Source organism: Balearica regulorum, chromosome 18 (assembly GCF_011004875.1).
Source record: "Balearica regulorum gibbericeps isolate bBalReg1 chromosome 18, bBalReg1.pri, whole genome shotgun sequence".
NCBI classification, from domain to species: domain Eukaryota; kingdom Metazoa; phylum Chordata; class Aves; order Gruiformes; family Gruidae; genus Balearica; species Balearica regulorum.
Window position 1 is genome coordinate 2,665,432 of NC_046201.1, and position 18,521 is coordinate 2,683,952.

The 18,521-nt window shown below is 41.5% G+C and overlaps 1 protein-coding gene across 4 annotated transcripts in view; it reads right to left on the bottom strand.

Moving 5' to 3' along the window:
* KCNJ16 (potassium inwardly rectifying channel subfamily J member 16) overlaps positions 1 to 17,857 on the bottom strand; it is a 34,462-nt gene extending 16,605 nt beyond the window's left edge. The window contains exons 1-3 of one of the 4 annotated variants that reach the window (XM_075770585.1): positions 17,734 to 17,857; positions 17,583 to 17,652; positions 5,590 to 5,695 (exon numbers count right to left, since the gene is read on the bottom strand). The gene's annotated coding sequence lies outside the window, so the exon portion shown is untranslated. Of the gene's footprint in view, positions 1 to 5,589; positions 5,696 to 17,079; positions 17,236 to 17,582; positions 17,653 to 17,733 lie in introns of those variants that run through there. The other 3 variants (XM_075770586.1, XM_075770587.1, XM_075770588.1) reach the window with 3 other exon arrangements.
* Positions 17,858 to 18,521: the final 664 nt, after the last annotated feature.

The following is an 18,521-nucleotide window of genomic DNA, read 5'->3' on the forward strand; positions in this document are numbered from 1 at the left end:
CTAGCTTCAGGTTTTATTGTTGTAAAAGCCTCATATCAACAATGAAAGGATATGCATAGTACCAGGCATATGATTGAGGGGAATCTGCTTATCATATTAAAGAAAAATGAATGAGAATGACATCCATCTATTTGAAAGGAAAATTGGTAGAAGGTTCAATGGGGTACCCACCTACAATGAATGTTAAGGGCCATTTCTGCTATCTTGTCAGTAAGATAGATGGCTCGAGACACCTACGTGTGACAGAGGTCCCCTACTGACATCCCGAAGGATGCCAAGCCAAGCCTTTTAAGTTTTTGGCTTCAGGGTAGAGGGGCAGACTTTGGGACCCTAACCTGACATTTCCTTAAAGCTGCAGACAACATATTTTCCTGTCCTGATCTCATGCATTGTTGCTCCTAACTGTGGCTGCATTTTATTAGTTTAGACAGCACTCTGGGACCTTTCAGAATAAAAGGATTGTTATAGCAGAAGTTGGAAAAATGTCAGCAGGAGGGATGAAATATTGCCCCATGCCCTTGCCATACTGAACAGGGAATCTTTTCTTCCAGTGTTGGTTTAGGACTTAATCCTGCAAGGTCTTGTCTGTCAGCAAATACAATCAGGTTTAAGAGCATGAATAACCATCCTAGAAATCACTGGGAACTATTTTGTTAGTGTAAAATTAAGCAAGTGCGGAAGTTCTCCAATAGACTTGGACCAGAGTACTCAGCACCCTGCAGAAATGAGCCTTTAGTTCTTAGAACCATTTCTTGTGTCCAGAACAGCCATTCATTAGGGCTCTGTGCAGAGAGGTTGAATTTCACTCACTTGGAAGATATTCTTTCTAACCCCCTGAGACACACAGACTCTTTGGTTGATTTAGAAAACAAAATGATTAATGGCATTTTACAAGTTTTTCCACTAAACAGATTTCATTTGAAGTCTGTCATAAGCTAAAGAATTTGCAGGAATGGTGTCAATCTGATGACATAGTGGCAATAAATCCTATTGTACTGGATTACGTTTTTACCCATTAAAATGCTTTGACCTATTGTCATCCAAGTAGAACCACATTCCACTGGCTGTTCAAAAGGTTCTGATTTCACTCTCGATTGTTACCAGGGCAACTGCACCTCAATCCAAAACTCTGCTGCACCAATCATTTAACTCAATTCGAACAGACTCATGTAGATAAAGCGAAGCACAAATTATTTATTCCCATTGAAAAAGTCTAAATCAAATCTTTCTGAGATCTGACTAACAGAAACTTATAGAAGTTGTTTGAGGGTTACTTGGGTTTTTTTTGCATGAGGCACCAATTGCCTCATTTCTTTGGGGAACAGCTAGCTGTGGCAACAAAATGCCATGAAAACATTAATATTCTTAGTTTATCCAAAGCAAGAGTGCACTAGCAATCTCACCACAGGCCACTCCTGGAAAGAGTTCTCACTCAGTTTTGGAAAACTAAAAGGATTTTCATTAATAGTCAAACAGCTGGTTAAGGCTTGTGAGTGAAAATAGAAATGTTTGAATTTCCCCATTGAGATTTCTGGTGGAAAGCAGGCTGTGTTTCATGGCATCTACTTTTATATGTATTAAGTGAATATCATCTCAGTTCAGATTTGTCTTAATCTGAGCTATCTTTGAGTGGGATAATGCCAATTAGAAAATGTGAATGTTCTCCCATAGCTGCTAAGGATCAGCATTTCTTGGACAGCAAAACAGGCCATCTGGCCATGTCAGAAATCAGGTCAGTAGAGTTTCTTCAGGTCTGATCACTGCCAGGATGCAAGCTTGCAAAGAAACAATGAGATGATGCTGGTACTGCAACACAGAATCAATGTCCTGACATTGATGTACACAAAATTAGGTGCCAATCTGAAAACGGTTTGAGAGAGAAGATTTTAAGAAGAACTGGAGATCCTTTGTGTTCAAAGTTGCCTCAAGAATGGAGATGCCTTTAGTTCATTTACATGGAAAACTTCCAGCTAGTTTTACTCTTTTATCCAGATGACTCTTCATTTCACACCGCCTTGAGAATCCCTGTCTTGGTTTTCCTTTGGGGTGCAGGAAACCTCTGAAAAATGGTTATTCACTTAAATTGCCTCTATTCGGTTTGTTTCACAGACTGTTGATTTTTATCAAATGTCAGTTCTTAGAACTTCTCAGGCTACTATTGACCTACTATCCTCTACCATGTTGACAGCAAAGAGAAACCAAAAATTCAATGCTTCCTCAGCTGAATCTTTCCACAGGAAATTAAGGGCTGAAACACTCTCTACTCTTCCAATTCTCCAATCCAGCGTGTCACCACAAATAACATTTGAGTAGTTGAAGCATATTCTCCCCTGTCTGCACTCTCAAAACACAAATTTAACTGCTTTAAAAAGAGGAACCAGTGCTACTATCATGACTGCAAACTACAAAAAATGAACAGTTCCTTGTGAAAAGCAGCACAGTGGCTTCTTTGGTTACAGCATTGCTTCCTGCCAGACAGGATGGACAACTAGTCTGCTTTTACAATAGGAGATGAAAAGATGAAAAATCAAATCAAGCTCTTATCCCAATTGAAAAAGCAAACAGAAAAGAAATCTGAGGTTGGTTTTGTTTGTTCGGCTTGTTTGTATTCATCATCTGGCATTTTAATTGCACAATAGGTTACTGAAAACGGATGTTCTGTTACCAAACATTCTCACCAAAAGCTCACGGTGAGAATATTGGGCGAGAAAGGTACTCATAAAAGAAAGAAGGGCATGGCATCAGCCAATCTAGAGAATCTTAGTCATGCTGGAGAATACTGAGCGAGGTCAATTAGCAGTGTCCTATGGAAAGGCAGAAACTTTCTCACTATGAAGAGTTTTCCAACTGATCTTTCCAAGAACTATTCAGAACCCCTTCTGGCAGAAGGATTTCTCAGATTTCAACCTTTTTGTCTGGTAACACTTCCTTTAGAAAAGTTTATTTCTTTAGAAACAGTTTCCTGAACAAATGACCGATACATCAGTCCCTGCACTTTCTGCCTCCAGAACAACAGATATAGAAATCTTGGGAAGAACCTGACTTGTATTTCTAACATTTCTTTGCTTCTGTTGCAGTGCTGAGTTGTTACAGCCGCACTAACCAAGCCCATCAACAATATGGATTGCCTGGAAGTTGCCTGAATTTAGCGAGTTTGCAGCTGGTTAACTCTGATTGATCAACTGACATTTGCTAAGCAGCGCTAAATCATTTATCAACATGTACTATAATCTTGTGTTTGACAGTACATAGATCAATTGTCTGATCTCTAGGGAGCTGGGCTGACTTAGTAGCACCAATCTTGTTACATCAATACATTCACACCCTTTCAAAAGCAGTAATGAAACAAGTCCTCTAGAATGTTTGCCCCCATTTCAAAAATGCATGTCAGCATTCCAGAATGTGTCATGTAGATGCCCCAAGACTTCTTTGCATTGCTTTAAATCACGTAAACAAAAGGAAACAAGAGAAGAGAAGGGAAGGGAAGGGAAGGGAAGGGAAGGGAAGGGAAGGGAAGGGAAGGGAAGAGAAGAGAAGAGAAGAGAAGAGAAGAGAAGAGAAGAGAAGAGAAGAGAAGAGAAGAGAAGAGAAGAGAAGAGAAGAGAAGAGAAGAGAGAAGAGAAGAGAAGAGAAGAGAAGAGAAGAGAAGAGAAGAGAAGAGAAGAGAAGAGAAGAGAAGAGAAGAGAAGAGAAAGCAAAAAGATGCAAAAGTGCTCTAAGGCTAGTTAGTGAAGTCTTTGCAGATTATGAAAGCTAAAGAATTTTCTTCCTTTCCTTCTTTCAGTGACTAATTTATATTACTGTAACAAGCAGTAGGAATGTTTATCCCCACCAAAACTGAAGCATTCGCTTCCTCTTCTCCATCTCATATGGTGTCTTGAAAAGGCACTTCCCCCTCCATTCTGGTTCTGGCAGGAAAGCTTATAACAATACTATAAAAAACACCATCTATAAAAGAATTTCTTTTGTGTATTAAAAGCTTATAGTCTCACTCTGTATCACCATCCCCACAGGGAATGAGTCAAGGGTAATAAGAAACACCAGCTCAAAGTTCCCAGGAGACCATACTACCAGAAGAAAGGAAAGTGATGTAACGCAAGGACATTGCAAGTTTTTTTATAGTAATGGTCATATGGACAGAACACCTCACAGACCACCTCCCTCTAATCTAGATCACCTTTGTCTTCTTCCCATAACTCTGTTGTGGCCACTGCCATGGGAGGAGATTTTCAATCCAAAAATATGGCGCAGGCGCAAGTATTTGAGGATGTTTAATAGCAAGGAAGATGCAGTAGCCAGTATAGTGTAATCAAACCCCTGGCAAGGGCACTGCAACCCATGCAGTGAGCAACATGACAATTGTATTGTCTTTCTCTGCCATCTTTCAACTTGTTCTGTCTCTTGGGTTAGTATGACTAGACAGGTTACCTTCAGTAGGCACACCTTGGCAGCAGGATTGAAAACCCTAAATATACAGCAAGGAAAGGAAATCCTGTCCACCAGTTTGCCTCCTATGTGATCTCCCCAGAGCCCCAACCTGCTTAGAAAGATATTACAGAATTTTCCGTACAGTTTAAAATGTTTGTTCAGGATTTAGAAATATAGAAATAGGGGTAACTCTAAGGTGGATGAACATAATTCTTCCTTTCTTATCTTTTTTGCAGATTTTCATGGCATACTAGGGGCCAGAATCTCTCAGCAGACTCCTTGCGCGTATACATTTGTGCACAAGCACACATTCACGCAAGTCCTCACGCACAGACACTCAGATCTAACAAAATTGTGTCCATTCTTGTATTTCAGGCCTTCACTACTAGGCCCCCTCTACTACAATCTGTCCAACAAGCTAGTTGCCCAGACCAGACTCATAAGGCAAGCTCTGGGGCAGAATGATTCTTCTGACTCACACTCATTTCAGCCAACATTTCTCACAGTCTGTAACCTTCAATTTCCTCTGGTATGAGCTGAAAGTGCCTCTGCTGGTCTGCCCTCCTAACTCAAGAATTCATGCGGGCAGTTTTGCTGCACCTTAGCTTTGTTCCTCCTCTGGTAATGACAAGTTGGATAAACCCCACCAGAAATGGACAGACAGGAATGGAGGAATGGAGGAACTGCCAAACTGGATCAGACCCACAGTCTGTCTGGTCTCGTATCCTGTCTCCACCAGTGGCTAACACCAAATGCTCCAGGAGAAGGTATAAGAGCCCTGCGACAGGCAGCTTTGGAAGCATTTCCCTCCTCTAACAAGTTCTTATCCTGATCTTCAGTAATTAGAGGCTGGCTTCAGCCCTGAAATTACACAGCTTAATATCTTTCCCAAACATGTATTCATACAGGCACTAAAGCTCTGCCTCTTTTTAATATTCAAATGAACACAAACTCTCCTGAATTTCAGAGTGAGAAACTGTGTTTCCAAACAACAACTAACAAACTGCCAGGTTACAATGCAAAACACACTTCCAGTTGAACAAGATTTATTCCCATACAGGTTGTTTAGTTAGTTTAAAACTCTCTAAGGTAACAGAATTTGTGTTTACATGTACAGACACAGAGACAAGCGTAATTAAGGAAATGAGAAATGGGCTTTACCTTAATGTCTGCTGAGATCTGAAAGAATCTCTGCTTCACTCCCTCCTTTCTTTTTCTCTGTCTCTCTCCCTCTCTCTTGCATGGCTGGACTGACAGGTTGGCAGAGCTGAGAACGACAGGTTGGGTTTGTTTTTTTAGGCACAACTCCTCCCCCTCTCAAAGAGAGAAAAAAAATGCAAGACTGTTTGGGAAAAGTTCACAGAAAATCCCATCCTTTCAGCACACTAGAAGTGATGAGAAATATGCTACATTTGGGAGCCCAGCAGTTTTCTGGGTTTTTTTCCTCAAAAAGGCTCAAGGTCTACTTTGCAGTAAGTATGAAGCAACCAGAGGATTTGCACCAGGAACAAATTTGACCCCAAACTTTTCCCATTTCTCTGATAACTGATTCAACAGATAATTATAGCCCCTTTAAGGCAGCCTTGACAAGAAGATTTTTGTAAAAGTGGAAAGGGCTTTTTGCATGCAGCACAAATATCCTTGGGCCTTGGATTTTATCCTTGCACCCCACCACCACTATGTATAATAAAAGCCACCAGTGGATGTCTGAAGTCCTCATTTTTCCCCCAGAACCCTCTGCTGCTGCTAACCTGCCTGCATGCACAGCAGAAAGCAGGTTCTACTCCATCCTCTGACTTGGTTGCATAGAGACCAGCTGACCTTTTGTCACTGTCACCTGAAATGTGATAGCAATCCCAGAAAGCTGGGAGAGATCTTTAGCAGGCCACACTTACCACAAAAATGTAAAAAAAAGCATAAGCAGTACAGAGCAATGCTGTCAACTGTGTGCTTCCACAGCCCCGTCCAGGCGTTCGGGCTCACCTAGACAAAATACGTTCCTGGAAACTCCTGCTACTACAAAGTTTTTGAACTCAGCCCATTAGAGAGTATTACACAGAAGATGCAGACAGCGATCTTACCCTGAGCCCATCAATAGGGCCTTCAGCTTAGGGCTGCGTCAAATGAGCTCAGCCTGCCCCTACTCCTGTGCACCGCTGCTGCTTGCGTCTGTGCCCACGGGCTTTGCTACGGGGACCCACGGGCAGAAATTTTTGTTAATGAATGCTAAGAAAGAGGAGCCAAGAGGTTGGTGGCTGGTGATGAAACAACCATTACACTTCCTTCCGCTTTCCTGCAATCTGTCAAAAGAATTGAGAGGCAAGTTTCTTTTGTCCTCTGATACTTTTCCTAAGACGGCAGTTTGGGCATAAATCTGCAATTTCTATGGCCTGTTCTCTGCAGAGTAGCTGTCTCTTCCTTACCACTGTTTCAAGCAAACGTAGTAGACAAATGACAGTCATCTGCATAAATTTGCATGACGGACTCCTTGAATAGAATCCTTATCTCCTCTGGGTCAGATTTGCAGCTGGTTTATAACAATGAAGTTTCACAGACTTCATTTACCTGCGTCACTACGGCTGGCATTACAGTATTCAGTATGCTGATTAAGCAACAGCTCCGCAAAGCCATAAGTATTCCAAAACTTTTGGAAAAAAAACCAGCCTGTTTAGTTTAACATTATAGTCAACTAGATTAGAGGTGAATTCAAGGGGTATCAAATAAAGCAAGTGTGACATCAGATACAACAATGCCCAGTTCCACCTCTCGCTAGCTAAGCTTCTTCAGTTTCCCCCATACCGCAGGGAGGACCATGTCCGTCGGTTCCAAGACCAACTTCCATTCCTCCCCAGCCTCCTGCATTTTCTGTCTCTGCTATCAGGCAACTGTTCTCAATCGTGTTCAGCTCCCTACTGTGGATTTTCAGGGACATAACACAAATGATCAGAAATCTTTCCTGCCAGTGGAACAAGTTAGCTGAATCCAGACAAAACTGGCTAAGGCCAGCACCAAAGTTCAGTGATAATGAATCATGGCTGAATGCACCAGTGCCTGCTGAGTGCCTCTATGAAGTGAGAAACTGTTCTTAAGGTTACAGCATGGTAACGGTCTTCATGTTTCTGCCTTAATTTCTAATACAGGTGGGATGGGGATAAGAATGTATTAGCATTAAGTGCATGCCAGTCTCAGCATTACAGTACCACAGGTAGATTAGCTAGCAGAGAGATGCAGCTGTAGCTTGCTTTGGCACTGATATATAACAGTCTTCTCTGTCCTCCCTCCTCAGCATTATGAGGCTGGACACCCAGATCCTTCTAAAGATCTGCAACTTGCAGAATCCTTATGAGGCAGGGTAGATCCGAAGGGGTTTATTCTCTCTACTGACCCCTGTTACCTGCCGCAACACCAAAGAACCAGGAGCTAAAACATGCCCAGTACAGCACTCCTGCTTTACCCCTGGCATATTGAGCCCCCATGGGCTCCCAGAGGAGGAGAGCAGCTGAGCAGCATTGCAACAAGGGAGAATGTGCCAATCTCCAGCTATAGCTTCCTGCTCCGTCCCAGTCCAGCCCTGTGATGCAAGCCTGGAGCCTGCCATGTGTGTGTGTGGCTAGGCTCTGTCCACCCCAGGAGCTAAGGGTCCATACAAGCCAAGAGCTGGCCCATAGTTCTTAGCAAACAGAGTTGCTATAAGAGCTTAAAATCAGTCAATAAATGATGCACTTCAATTAAGTACTTCAGTGAGGTCAGATTTCTTGTTTTTCCTGTTTAACTAGCAAGTTTCAAGACAGTCTAATAATGAACCCTCAGAGCACAGCTTATTACAGCATCAGAAAGGTTGCAAAATTGCATACAACTTGGCTTTATTATATTCAATTAGTTACACTCCCTTTAAAAAAAAAAAAAAAAAAAAGAAGAAGCATGTGTCATAAGGTAGGAACTTAATCCAAAATGTCTTAATGCCAATGACAAGATTCCCATGGCATTCAATCGACTACAGATCAATACAACTAATGTAATAAATCTGGGATTTTCACATATTGCTACTGATGTTAGGCTACTGTTTCCCACTGATTTGCAATTGGATTCTATATGCCCTGCTCCCCTCTCCTGCTTTGAAAACATCTGCCTCAGTGCATATAAACAGTCTTTTGCCTTTGCAAGTTTCTTGGGCAGGTATAGCTCAGCAGACACCAATACCACAGGAGCCATCGATGTACTGCAAAGCGAGAAAGGGGAAAAAAAAAACCCCTTGCATTTCAGTTCCCACCTTTTAGCCTTTGGCAGTGTGGATCACTCAAGCAACCTTGCAGTGGTCGCTGATCCGCATCGATCACCCCAAACCCCAGCAACAATGTGCATAATCCAGGCTGTCTTTTTTGAACTGGCTGAGTCTGTTGCTCTCAATTTCCACCCATTCAAAATTCAAACTCTCTTTTTACTACCTATAAACTGCAGGTGCTTAAAGTTTAATAGGGAGGTGAGAAGCCCCCCGCAGAGAAGAGCAGCAAATGGGACAAGGTATGCTATCTGCAGTGCTTACAGATTGGTGGTCCCATGAAAATCAACACAAAAGTTCATGTTAACTCAGAGGGCAGAGATAAGCCATGTGGATGTCACAGACCCTCTGGCACCTCTGAGAGGACATTCTGGCTGTTGGGAGCTACAGAAGGGCTCTAGCCCTTTTACATGTGCTGTTGCACAGGGAGAATATTTCAGTCTGGGGACTGAATAATTCACCAAGAAATCAGCTGGCCAGTGTGGAAATAATTTTAAATGAACTGAGCCCTAAGGTATTACATTAACTGGATCTCTAGGGAAGGATGTGGATTATTGCAGCTGAATAGAGCCCTTATTTATCAGATGGAAAAGGTTAATGTCATTTCCTTTCCTTTCCTCCATGGTTTTTCTTACCACATCACCATTTATGGATAGCATGAGGTGCAGACAGTGTAAGAACATGTGCTTGATTGTTTAAATGACCAGAGCTGTTACTTTAATGGGGGGAGGGGGGTAAGAAATTAAGATTTCTTCTGGTTTCCTGGGGGGAATTACAGGGCTTGGAAACATAAAACACTGAAGAAAGGAAATGGGCTTGTGGAGCACCTGGTCTTTGATTTGACATCCAAGAGTACCTAACTGAATGAGGGAATTTTTGCATTCTCATCTACTGCGTGTGCATAATAAGAACCAGGATCAAACTAATCTAATATCCTTATTTCATACTTTATAAAGAAAGAGTGCATTAAGAAAGGTCATTTTTTTTTACTCCTTAATGAAGTTTGAATACAGTTAAATTAAGTTCTACTAATAAAGAGTCTATGCTTTTTCTAATTTGCCTCTGGAGTCTCAATAGCTGTTCACCTAAAGATAAATATCAGAGGAGTTCAGCTATCTATTATATGCTTTACTAATGATGTCAACAAGGCAATTCTAATACCAGCTATGGAGACAATTTCCATGGTAATAAGACTGAGAGCAGTGAAAGCCTAGATTAAGAGAAGAAAACTCTTTTTGTGGTAGAAGACTCGAGAGACCTAAGTTTATTTTCCTGTCTCTAGTGCAGTATATCCTGAGGTAAGCCACTTAGGGATATCCTCCTAGTTAGTGACCAAGATGGACCTAAATCTCACTGTCTATTGTCAAAGTTCAGGAGAAAAATGATCATTTCTGACCACTTAGGAATTCAAAGATGCCAGACTCTGGCTCCCTGTATGAGTCAATGGAGAAAGACAAGTATGGCATTTGTGTTAGACTCCTGATCAGGTACAGCCCGCTCTTCTTCTCCGTGTCTAGAGCCATTCAGATCACTCAACACAGGTGTCATGCATGTGTCTCCTTGCCATGCCACAGATAACAGATGGCATGAATTCCTCACCAACCTCTTGCTTCCAGAGCCTTCAGTAGAACTTAACTCCATGCTATGCCCCACAAGAAGACATTTGAATACAGCTGTCGGTCTCTCTTGACCACACAGAACTACAAGATGTGAAATGACCTCCTAGCTTTGAGGTTCAGCTGCTTCCCTCACCCTGAATCCAACTCCATGTTGGAGCAAAACTCAGGCATGCACCTTCCCTCTCTCCACATCCCACTATCCGTGGAAAGAAATCCAGACTGAAGGGATGATGAGGTTCAGGACCTCTGTGTATTTGCTGGATGATTCTGAGGTAACCTTTCTGCCCCAGCTTCCCAGTAGCATTACCTTACCCTGCAGAGGTGTCTTGAGGACAAAAAATGAATATTTGAGGGCACTGCAACGGGGATAGCTAATTCCAGCTCTGAATGAAATGAGGAGAAAGATGCCCATTGACTTATATGGGATTTAGAATGAGCTCTTATTCACTTTACATTAGCCACCAAACAGCCATTTGAGGATAGCAGTGAATAACTATTAATACTTGTGCAGCTAAACAATCAGCATCTAAGTTAAAATGGAGTAAATTAATGTATGTATCTAAGGCAACCACAATGTGACTACTGAGTTGGCTTCATGAAGTGAGTATTTGCAGAATATGAAAAGAAGCACATGTAAAAGCTGAGTGCATCTGTTCTGATTTTTTTCTTGCCCATAAAGGATCAGCTTTCCTGGACAACCAAGCAGCAAGATATTACAGCAAATAGTCTTTCACATAAAGCCAACCTTGACTTTGCTATAATTGCTATGTAAATATAATCCCACTCATCAATTAAATGCTACTTTCCTGAGCTGGAACATTATACATGTTCATTGAGATGGAATCCCTGTCAATTCAGTTTGCTAACTCAGTATTCATGTGCATTAACCTTGGAAAAGAGAATGTGATTGCTTGAATAAATTCAGCCACTACCTCCTGCATCCCTGTATCAGTTGACACGCGTCAGTCTGACTGTAATATGGGTTCAGAAATATGTTACCATGGAAATCCTAAATATTCAGTTCTTGGCAGGGGAATTCAAATGGGATACCTGATAAATAGAAATAGCCCAGTCCTTGCCAACTGTATAGCTAACCTCTTGGTCTTAAGATGTTACTGAGAATCAGGAAGTCATTTTTTTTTCCAAAGTACCTGAAGAAGAAAAAGTCTTAATTTTCACTAACATTTGTACTTGAGTGAGGAAATCTCTCCCAGAACTTCCCATTTCATAAGTACAGTCTCTCCAGTGGGGTTACATTATGTTTGAGCTGTCTGGATCCAGCCTGTTCCACAGGCCAGAGGGTAATTGTTAATGGTCTCTGACCGCTTAGGTATTGCTACTCAGCAGTAGCCCTTGCACTCAGGATGACCTATGCTTTCCGTCCCTGTACAACACCCACATGGGGCCAGCCAGTGTCTGACCCCTTGTTTTATGGTTATTGTTCTGTGTGACTGAACATCCTTAATAATTCAGCACGGTTCTATAGCTTTGCTGTTTCCTAAGTATAGTTGCAAACTTTACAACCCAAAATACAACCCATAAATAGATTTCCCTCTCGGGCAGAATCCAGCAGCTGTTTAACAACATACAACATCCCCCTGCAGCAGTTTAGCACAAGAAATAATGTGTGTCATACCTAATTAAGCTGTAGGCAATTCAGGCTGGAGACCAATTCTTTGCTCTGTGTTGGTAAAGCAGCACAACAGACCATTACTGGGGGCATTAAGTACTACTGTAATATTTAAAATCTCAGTAATTGTTACCGGGGAGGAGAAATTAAGTTCCACAGAGCATAATAGACATTGTCCATAGACACTGAGGTGCTGGAGCCTGTCCAAAGAAGAGCAACGAAGCTGGTAAAGGGTCTGGAGTACAAGTCTTATGAGGAGTGGCTGAGCGAACTGAGGTTGTTTAGTCTGGAGAAAAGGAGGCTGAGGGGAGACCTTATTGCTCTCTACAACTGCCTCAAAGGATGTTGTAGCCAGGTGGGAGTTGGTCTCTTTTCCCAAGTAACAAGTGATGGGACGAGAGGAAATGGCCTCAAGTTGTGCCAGAGGAGGCATCAATTGGGTATTAGGAAAAAATCCTTCGCTGAAAGCATTGTCAAGCATTGGAACAGGCTGCCCAGGGAAGTGGTTGAGTCACCATCCCTGGAGGTATTTAAAAGGCATGTAGATGTGGCACTTAGGGACATGGTTTAGCAGTGGACTTGGCAGTGTTAGGTTTACATCTGGACTCCATGATCTTAAAGGTCTTTTCCAACCTAAATGATTCTATGAGTCTATGATTCTATAGCAAAGCAAGCATTGGGGCAGGAACACTGTTTGGAACAACTTTTCTTCCAGAAAGCGGGGCAGGAACACTCTTTTGAACAACTTTTCTTCCAGAAAGTGCTGCAGAAGCGCTTTGACACCGCCTCCCTTTTTCTTCCCATTTGCAAAACGACTCGAAAACATTAGGAGCGGTCCCGAGAGCGAAGGGAGCGTCCCGGCCGGCGAGCGAGCGGGGCGGCGGCGCAGAGGGCGGCGGGCGGGGGCCGGGGCCGGGCCGGGGGTGGGCGCTATCCCTTCAGCACCACGGCCGGCGGCGGAACCGAGCCCCGGCACCTCGCGGGGGTGGGTCTCCCTCCAGCCGGGAACAGAGCAGCCTTGAGTGGGATGGATGAGAAACTACCGGCAAGGACACTCAGCAAGCTTCCCGGTCTCCTTGACGGTATTAGTTACCGGCTTTAAAACTCTGCCCGTTCCAGCCGTGATCTCAAACCTTCAACCTGAGAGCACTTCCTGAAGCTGGGATCTGCCATACGCTGCCTGCTGATACTGAGTGGGATTATCTCATGCTTCTGCGGTGGAGAGGAAAGAAGAGAAGAAAATGCCTTTCTCTCGTTTTAGGTTTCATATGATTTTTGTACTGGAAAACAAATTAACCTAAGAGGATTTTCTGAATTTGAGCTAGGAACAAAAGACAAGGTGAAAGTGTCTGAATTTTGAAAATGTGCCAAAGTCCCAAACTAGCAAATTCTTTTTCTGAATGTTGTCTAACCTTTCATCAGCACTGAAAGAATATAGAGAAAATGTGCTTTATTTTTCTTTTGAGTTCACAAAAAAGATTACCCAAAACCTATTTTCAGTAAAATATTGATTGTCTTCTCAAAAAATGTTTCTGTACATAGAATTATGCCAGAAGAAAACTAAGCAACCGTGCAATCTGTGGACCTGATCTGGCAATTTAGATAAAACTATCATTTGGGTTAATGAAGGCTAGAACTTCATTTGCCTAAGACATACATCTCTGCCATTCTCCTGAACATTAGTAATTTCATTTTTGGCTGAGACTGTTTCATACTCCACTATTGCAAAATATTCTTCCTACCAACTAAATAAACTTAGTTCATTGCATGCTTGTTCATTGCTTCAAGCTGGATCTGGAGGGAGGAAACAGTTGTCTTTAGAATTGAGCAAATACCTGGGAATCTAATAGTCTCCTATGACTCAAAAAATATTTGGTACGCTTATTTTCAGGCCAGAATTTTTCCATCAAAGACAGAGAATTTTAAGTTTCTGTTCAAAATCAGGACCTCCATAGTATCCCAGTTTTCTGTGTTATGTATTTGAAACATATTCATAGCTGGCCAGAAGAAACATTGAAAAGAAATGCTTCTGCTTCTGTTGAGAGAGGAAATTTCTAAACACTGGTGGAAAAGTTTACTTAAAGGACTGGATTTCTCTTCCTCCAATAGAGTTTGTCATTTACATTTGGCAACTTTCATGCCTTTGTGCTGAACAAACCAAAGAATTGTGCAGAGCAGATTAAGAATAATAATAATAATAATAATAAAATCTGCATCAAGAAGGGCTCTGAAACAGGAGTAGAAAAATATTCTTGTCAGACAAACGGGTCTCACACCATGTACACATACAAGCTAAACATTTCAGATACAACCATCCAATCTTCCTGTACATTACAAAGTATAATTTTGAAGCTCTACAATTACAATACTGCAGAGCACGGACTGCACCAGTATTGTACATTCTGTAAATTGCAGCGGCTTTCAAAAGTGTGTGAAATAATCTTATCTGCAGTCACTGGTTTGTATGTTATTTATTTTGTGTTTTGAAATAGAAGAATAATGTAATGCTTTGTTGGCTTAGTGGTGGAAATTTATTTGGGTTATCAAATGAAGTATCATAAAAGTCTAAGGTGCCCTCACTGAAAGCTTGCTCCTTGTGTGAACCAGCAACACACTATCTTCTTGAGCAAGTGTTATCAATCACAGTCTGTGTGCTTGGTTCCAATGCCTATAAAAAGTAAACAGATACAGTTCAGATTGCAGAATCTACCTGTCCTTTCCCAGCATTTATTACTTTTCCTGCTTTCCACTGCCCCAGAGTTTTCTTAGGTGCTTCATCCTTTGACTCAAATGAGGAAAGCTACTGTATGACTTCTTAAAAAATATTTTTTGCAAAGCTCAGAGATGCTATGCAGCTCTGACAGCACAGCAAGAACTGAATTGCCAGCAGAGGGGGAGAGTTAGAGAGAGATTGTGATTTGATCTAATATCCACTGAAGTCAGTGGAAGTATTCTCACTGACTGTGTCAATAAAAAGAAGGAAAAAGCTTCCACCAGAGATGTTTGTGTGGTATTTTCTCCAATTCATGTTTTCTAGGTTCTATCCATAACACCAGTGTTTTTTGCTGTTTATAGTAAAGAGTGCTCATCACTTTTTCTGTGCAATAAAAAAAGCTCTGGAAAATGCAAGGCCACATATGGTCTCACAAATAATGATTAAGATGAAAAAAAAATCCTCCTTGACCAGAATGAAAAGGCACTGAGCAGCTTTAAGCAGAAAATGCCGTATGCCAACCCCTCATGCCCCTAATAAATCTGCATTTGATCGTGCGCTGTAAGTCCTTAAGCACATTGTAGAAATGGGGCAAATCCTCTTTTGGAATTTACTGACTTAAAAAAATGAAAAGCAACATAATTCCATTTATTTTAACATCATTAGATTCTGGAAAAAAAAAACAAACCCTGATCATTTCATGGGATAGTGTTATTGTTATTTCTACGATTACTGGTGCATTTTAACACTTGAGTTTGCATGTTGCTGCTAGCCAATTGAGTCTTTTGCTGTGGAGTTCTACAGGAGATGAGAAGTATGTCAAGAGCTGGAGTGAGGCACAAAAAGTAGTTACTGCTTTGTGCTTTTTTCCCAAGAAAATCTAATCTATTTTTGTCAGAATAATGTCACTGAGCGTGGATGGGGCAATGGTGCTGGAGAAGGCTGCTTTTCTGCTTTCTGTTTGCCTCTGAAGCACGATACGGTGGTATCCTATCCTTTAGTATCTCCAGAAAGTTTTTGAAACTGGTTCCTAGCATTGCACTAAAAAAAAACAACCAATGAAAAAACCAAACAATACAAAACCCCAAACTAAAAACCAATTGACCAATGAACCAAAACCCCCACATGGCTCAAAGTCTGGGCTGAGATCCTTGCTGCTGGCTCTGTCACACCAGCACAGCCAAAAGTTAACTCAGGCACAAGGAGCTTATCCGGTTTTAATACAGGCAATATAGAATTTAGCCACTTCTCATTTCCTACCCTCTCCTCTGGAACAGCCCTCAAGTAAGTCGCTTATCCACTTTTTTCTTTAACCAATTCAGTTCTGAACCTGAGCCGAGGCAGCTCTATTGGCCTAAGCAATTAGCTGGGAGAAAGCAATGAAGATCTCTCCCGGTTCCTTCTGATACATGTTTGCTTTCACCAGCACGCATAGCATCCTTTAAGTCCCATGAGAATTCCAGTTCTCACCGGTCCATTGGGTCCTTGGCTCTTTGTCAAGCCCTTCATCTTCAAAGCACTCCAACCCCTTTTGATGCCAAGCGTCTTTATTTGCATTTCGTAGCACCCAGAAAGCTAGGCAAATACGTTTAAAGTCCAACATATGCTTTGTAGAATTGCCAGATTGGAAAAAAAAAAAATTGCTCAGGAAATGGAGAAATCCATGGACCCTTAACAAACTTTAAACTCCTGACAAAAAAAGAAGGCAAATTCATCCTCTGCTGACCTAGGTCACCTTTGAACAGACACAAGGTTCTTTATCAACTTGCCAATTCTCCCATGCTTTTAGAGAACAGGTTTGTGTTTTGTTGTGTTTTCTTTGCTTGTTTATCTCTTAATCTTTGAGTAAATTGCAAAATCTGAATTCAGCCATTGTAGGAAGAGGTTCAAAGTTTCACAACTGACTTCCCATTTACTTCATAACCAAGGTGCCAGTCTATTGAAATTCATGCAACTCATTTACTTTTTCCGTCTTATGATTCAGATTTTTGTAGTCACTTGGGTCTGTATTCTGAAATGTGTAATATTTATTTAATATGTAATTATACAACACAATGGGAGGCTACTTTTTGAATGTCTTTAAGTACTTGTTTTAACTTCCACTCTTATCTTCACCAAGATTTCCTTTGATGCACTGCTTTGGCTAAATTTCAATGATATCATTTTCCATGTAAATTTATGTCACATCATATAAAAAAAAGATTTGAGCAAGTGAATCTGTTTCTCTGCAAACCAGTTTTGAGCCACCACACAGCATATAGATATATTTAACATTATTTTAAAACACTTATTCACACCATATTGACTTAGCAACCAGATCAATTGTGGAACAAGTGTCCTGCTCATTTTTGTCCTGTGCTGATAGATGCCCGCCCCACCAAGCAGCTTTCTCCTAGAATTCACAGCTTACCCAAGAGAAGAAAAAAATCAAGTGTGCAGGATGAATGCAAAACAAACGGTACAGCTGGTTTGTGTGAGCTTAGTGGAAGGACTGATGTAAATTCAGATCTTCATAGTGCAGTCATGCCTCTCCACAGGCACAGAAGAAGAGGCAGACCTTTTCAGACTTCAGCAGTACATAAAACAATTAGGAGGAAAACAATAGTTACAAAGATAAGGCTAATGGTGTGAAGAAAAAAGCAGTGGAAAGCGGTACGTGTGTACCAGAGAGTACGTGAATGTCTGAACAAATTCACCGTGCATACTCTTGTACTCTGTAAATAGATACTTTTTCAGTTTGTGCCAAATTAGGATGAAATTAGCTGGATGCATCTAGTGACTTAGTTAAAAAAGACACAATTAAACAATGCTTGCTATTGACAGGTTGTTCTGCCCTAACAGAAATGCAGAACACAGATATGTGCAACTGCTTTCCCATGTATAGGTATGGAAACAATATGAAAAGTACTTTACCTTTGCTCATGCCTCCATGAGGAAGTTATTTCAAGGGTCCTTTGTTTCTTGTGTGCCAGCAGCTGTGCAACTGTAAAGAAAAACAAGGGTTGGGTTAATAATAAAGAAAGGTACAAGCCATAGACTCCAAAGACTCAAGTTAAACATTTACCCCAGCTTGTTCCTGTGAGCAAACTCAGAGGGTCTGCTTTGCTAACTGCTGGCATCTTGAGAAAGAGGTGACAGCAATCTGCTGCTTGCCCTGCTGCCTCCCTGTCCGCAGCTCAGACACACACAGCAGAAAGCTGAAGTCACCTCTGCACATCTAGGCTAGGATTTAAAAAGCAAGAAGCAGGAAATTCTCCCATGTAAGAAAAGCCCTTCACAATTCAAATGGTACTTCAAATATTTACACATGGGATTAGATTTGGAATTATCCACTGATATACAACTTTAGAATAAACAGCTTCAAGTATTTATTCAGATTTTTTTCTACAGAAAGTCTTTTGTTTCTATGTTAGCATGAGGCTAAGGTAAAGACTTCCAGTGTACACAAGAAGTGCAATTTCCTTTTCTACTGGAGTCACAGAGCAGGCAGCATTATGTGTCAGCTCCTGCTAGGCAGACACCTGGAAAAAGGCGAGGGTGGAGCGCAGCCTTCATCCCTACTCAGAAGCTCTGCTGCTTCAGGACCTTTCTGAAAGCATACTAGCTACTGCTTTTCATTTCTCACATTACATTCAGGCTGTTCAGTTAGGCACTTGAAGATGTATTTAGGCCATCTGAGTATCTAGGTATGGTTCTGACATGCAAGGTCAGGACCAGACCTGAATGCAATCCCCACACAGAGACCCTGTCCATTTCTGAACGTTATATATGAAATGAACTTGTAACAAATCCAAACCATCAGCAAACCTTAAGGACTAAACAGAGGAACGAGTTGGTGCAAGGTGGTATGAG